This window comes from Cibotium barometz, chromosome 16 (genome assembly GCF_041138505.1).
Source record: "Cibotium barometz isolate CiBa-2024 chromosome 16, ASM4113850v1, whole genome shotgun sequence".
Taxonomy (NCBI): Eukaryota; Viridiplantae; Streptophyta; class Polypodiopsida; order Cyatheales; family Cibotiaceae; genus Cibotium; species Cibotium barometz.
In genome coordinates this window covers 60,179,018-60,185,017 of record NC_141061.1, presented here as the reverse complement: position 1 = coordinate 60,185,017, position 6,000 = coordinate 60,179,018, and positions in this window count along the sequence as shown.

The following is a 6,000-nucleotide window of genomic DNA, read 5'->3' as shown; positions in this document are numbered from 1 at the left end:
GGTCAAGACCTCGATCGACCTTGCTACGCGAGACGTCCTCCATTGACTCTCCATCAGCAGTTGCAACTTTATCAGATTGGTCTCCATGACCTTAATCCACAAGACGGTCAAAATGCTTCCCCAGCATTCTTGACATAAAACCGTCATTTACAAACAGGTCACAAAATACAGTTTCTATATCGAACTCTCGTCTTTCCACATTATCCCTCCTCAGTCCACATTACTTATTCCACATTCCATTCATATGTGTACTCATTCTCTTCTATTCACTCATATCGATGACACATTATTTCACATACACATTCACATTCATTATTCTACATACACATCCATGTTCGTATATCCACATCATACATCCAATCCCATATCCGCATTCATACATACACATCCATATCCACATCCATACATCCACATCCACATCCACATTCACATCCATACATCCACATCTACATGCATACATCCATTTTCACATCCTCATTCATACATCCACATCCACATACATACATCCACATCCGTATCTACATCCATATCCACATTCATTCATACATCCACATCCACATTCAAATTCATACATCCATTTCCACATTCCCATTCATATAACCACATACGCCTTCACATCTATTCTTTTACATCACATCCATTCTCGCCCTATCACAATCCATATACATCTTATCCCATCACATACACTTCTTACCTCATCCCATGCACATCTTATCACATCTAAACTCCTCTTATCACATCCTAACTCATCTCATATGCATCTTATCACATCTTATCACATCTCATACACCTCTTATCACATCCTATCACTTCCCATATCTATTTATAGAATACAAAAGAATTCTTATATTTGATATAAGATTTCTCTACACATTTATTTATGCATAAATTCCATTTAAGGAGACTAACACTTTCGAAATAAAAATCAATCTTTTATGCATCTTCCTATGCATAAATTCATTTTAAAATGAAAATGACATTTTTGAATTAAAATTCAATGTTTTATGCATCTTCCTATGCATAAACTCAATTTAGATGAGAATTGACACTTTTGAATTAAAAATCCATCTTTTATGCATCTTCCTATGCATAAATTCAATTTGGATGAGAATAACACTTTTGAATTAAAAATCCATTCTTTTATGCATCTTCCTATTCATAAATTCAGTTTGGTAGGAATTACACTTTTAGAATAAAAGAATTTCTCTTATGCATCTAAGTTATGCATAAAATCCATTTATGATGAAAATCACACTTTTAGTATAAAAAGAATATCTTTTATGCATACCTCTATGCATGAAATCCAAATATGATAAAAGTAACACTTTTACAATAAAATAATCAACTTTTATGCATACCTCTATGCATGAATTCAAATATGATAAAAGTAACACTTTTATAAAAATAAAATAATCAACTTTTATGCATACCTCTATGCATGAAATCCAAATATGATAAAAGTAACACTTTTATAATAAAATAATTTATGCATACCTCTATGCATGAAATCCAATATGATAAAAGTAACACTTTTATAATAAAATAATCAACTTTTATGCATACCTCTATGCATGAAATCCAAATATGATGAAAGTAACACTTTTACATTAATATAATCAACTTTTATGCATAGCTCTATGCATGAAATCCAAATATGATAAAAGTAACACTTTTACATTAATATAATAATCTTTTATGTATACCTCTATAAAAGTAACACTTTTACATTAAAATAATAATCTTTTATGCATACCTCTATGCATGAAATCCAAATATGATAAAAGTAACACTTTTACATTAAAATAATAATCTTTTATGCATACCTCTATGCATGAAATCCAAATATGATAAAAGTAACACTTTTACATTAATATAATAATCTTTTATGCATACCTTTATGCATGAAATCCAAATATGATAAAAGTAACACTTTTATATTAAAATAATAATCTTTTATGCATACCTCTATGCATGAAATCCAAATATGATAAAAGTAACACTTTTACATTAATATAATAATCTTTTATGCATACCTCTATGCATGAAATCCAAATATGATAAAAGTAACACTTTTATAATAAAATAATCATCAATTATGCATAACATAAAAATCAATTTCTCCATGATTACAATAAAATTCTTTCAATTAATCTAGGATGATAATACCTAGAATATGGTAGGAAGTTCTCTTTTCATGCTTTGAATGAAATTATTTTATGTGTAATTTTTATAAAAATTTTACCATAGCTTCGCTACTATGACTGATAAATCTCAATTTATTTTGAAGGATAAAGCTTATCATTAAGAGAATGATTAGAATGATCCCTAATTGGATCATTAACCCAATAATGGATTGAATCATCAATATTCATGAAATACATAACTAAAAGCATAGAAAAAAGCTATTAATTTGACCTCAAGCATAGATTAATCTTGGATTAAGAAAAAGCTTTTTGAAAAGCTTCATTTGGATTGAGAATGGGTCATGATTATGACCATTTCTTGAGTGAGAGAGAGAAATTACATAAAAAACCATTAGAATTAAGCATAAATAGAAATTTATGTAATTCTTTACTATCATTAATCAATTAACTTCAATAGCATTCATCAAATTATGTAATTCTTCACTACCATTCATCAATTAACTTCAATAGCATTCAAAAACCATTCCAATTAAGCTTCTCAAGCTTGAGAAGGGTTGAGAAGAGAGAAACATTGAGAAATTATAGAAAAGTTCAAAATTCACCAATTATCTTATAAATTGCTTGATTCTTTATTCACGGTAGAGGCCCCCAACCAATCAATTGGTTAAGTATGTTGATGGAGCCACCAATGGGGATTGAAGAAAGAGGGAAGCTCCAATTTCTCCAATTTGGAGAGAATTTTAGAGAATAGTAGAAATTAGTATTATTTCAGCATAACTCTAGTATAGTAAAATTCTCCTATTTTTTCAAAGGATTCATATTCTATTTATAGGAGAGGGAAGCTCTAACCAAAGCTAACTGATTTCTAGAATTTTTTAGATTTCAGTTTGGTTGAATTTGGACTAGATTTGGACCTAGTTTGGTTCCTTTTTTGATTCGGTTTGGTTCCATTTTGATTTGGTTTGGTTCAAGAGAGAGAAGAGATAAAAATATCACAATATTTTTGAGTTTAAAACTCATTCAAGCATGTGAAGTATGCACCTCGTTTAAGGGACTCCCCTTCCTTACATATGTGTCAAAATGGAATGATTATACCCAAAATATCTCATATTTTTGATATTACTCATAGTTTCTTACTAATAAACCTTATACATAGTCAACTCTTCATCTTATGTGAGCATTTACTCATTTTTGGGTATCTTCTTTTACAAATTGGATTTATCTCCTCCCCACACATGGATTGATCCTATTGGCCCATAGGAACCTTAATTAGACCATAATCCAAAATTTTCTGAAAATCTAGACCCTTAGGCTAAGGTCCTTTATACCCATTTTCAATTAATTCCAATTGCACATTGGAAAGTTCTTTTTGAATTTTTGTTTCAGGGAAATTCATTTTAATATTATGAGAAATTTTTCTATCTAAAAATATTCAAAATCTGAATATTCTCTCTCTAGAATATTTTCTCTCTCTATGTCAAAACAGGTAGAGACAAGATCTTTTATATTTCTGAAGAGGGGATTGATTACAGGGAAAGATACTGGATATCTTGAGAGGCTGGGGAGGAATCTTACATTCTCTCCCACTTGAAAAACGCGAGATGTCCTCCTCTCGCAAACTGGGGGTATTTTCGTAAGATGCACAAATATGAGACTGAGAGAAAATTTAATTAAGATTAACCACCAAGAAAAGTCTCAAAGAAAGCAAGCCTCAAGACAAGAACAAAGATTTCAACTTTATTCATTCTTGGAACATATACAGTAAAGATAGAAGAACTTTTTACACTTCCATAAGCTCGTCCATCATATGGTCACAAAAGGTAACTCATCTATGGGAATAAGGTAACTCACAAGCTGCACACGTATAAGGTAACTCATCTATGGGAATAATTCGGCCGGTTATTGTAGCACCTATCTCACTGGTATGAGGTAACCTATTAAAAGGACCTCTGAGAGGTAAGCCAAAAACGAGATAAAGGCATATCTTCTGATGAGGAAGAAAACACGCTAGTAAGAAGAGCCGCTCAGAAAACCCAACATGCCTTGATCTCATCACGTAATAGTATCGGGGACCCAAACCCAAAGCTTCAATAACCATAGCCAAGCGGACATTGTTACGAAAGTGCTGCTGACCCCACGGTGTTACCCTAGTTATGTCTTGATAGGTCTGCCATTTGGTCTGAGCTACAGAAGTTCCCAAGTGAGGAAAAAGTGAGCGAACGGGATATCTTGCCACTGAAGTTTTTCCGCCTTTCGATGAATTGGGTTTGACACAAGGTTTACATGAAATACATTATGAACTTTGAGATGATGAGGTAGAAAAAGCTCGTAGGCTAAGTCACCTACTTTCTTTGAAATCAGATATGGCCCACAATATCTGGGGCCAGGGATTTCATTAACGTCTTCACGATTTCGTGATCACGTTAACAAAACCTATTGTTAACATATTAAAACTTGTGATCACATTGTATATTCACATGACCTGAGCAATGACCTGCCAGAACCCACTAGTCCCGTAACACCTCCGGGCTTTAGTTTTCCCGCCGGGAAAACTATTATCCCGGCGGGCCCGCCGGGAAAAAGAAAGAACACCGGCGGGGTACTATTCTGTATATAAACACTGCCCGACACCCATCGTACAACTTTTAGGGAGATAGTCCTTGTTTTGGGAGCGTGATATCTCTCCTCAAAGTACTTGTAGAGCTCTCGAGTTGCTAGAAGTGTCCTCTTGGGAAGAACGTCCTTATCTTAGGGGCTGTCGTCTTTCCTTGTAGGCACTCCTAAGGCTATTGAGCCACTCGTCCTTAGTTCTTTGAACTGGGGACAGGGTGTGGTTCGTAGCTAATACTTGCGGAGATTTAGGGACAAATTTGGAGTCATTCAGCTTTGCATTTGAGCCACGTACGTAATCTACCTCATTCTGCTTTATGAATGGTTTGATGGAGCCAAGAGTCCTGCTTAGGGGCTTGTATTGGTTCTTGATACTTGATATAGTTTAGAGTAGACAAGGGTCTATTGTCCTATACTAGAGTATTGGGCAAGCATAGATCTTTGATTTTCTTTGTGAATGTTAGAGAAGGTCTATTGTCCTATACTAGAGTATTGGGCAAGCATAGATCTTTGATTGTGTAAAGTATCCTTAATTGGGTACAAAAGGCATCCTTCATTGGGGGTGCAATGTGCATGATAGTTTCGAAGTAGTTTTGTAGTAAGACCTTGCAAGATAGTTTGAAGTAGTTTTGTGTTATGTGATGATCTTTTGTATTTGTCAAGATAGTTTCGAAGTACTTTGTCTGCTAATGTATGTTTTGTAATACGTGAGTGATTTGTTGTTTTTTCATTTGTGTATTCATTGTTATATGCTTGGTTGAATAGGTTATTTGTTGAGATGGAGGACAATGTTGGATCCAGTGATACCTCCAATAGAGTCCAAATTTCAAATAGCAGGAAAAAAAAGGCACCTGGGATAGAGTGGCAATATGCAATTAACGTTAGTGATCGATTCATAGATTGGGAGTGTAAGCTATGCCATGCAGTAAAATCAAGTGGGGCGCCTCGACTAAGAGAATACTTTTTAGGCGGACCGAAGAAAAAGTCATGTACCCACCCCTCTGCACCTATAGTGGCCAAACGCATAAGAGAAGAAATTCAAAAGAAAGATTCAAGAAAACATGACACTCCTACCGTTAATGTATCAAGGCAGCAAGAACACTGTTGTTCTAATCATCAAACTCCCGCTACATCGCCTACTTGTACCCCGAACGGCAATGTGCAACCAGAAAGTAATCTACCCAGTGCATCTTCCTGCAAGCGAAAATTTGACGTAGGAAATATACCCATGCGTCAAACTTCATTG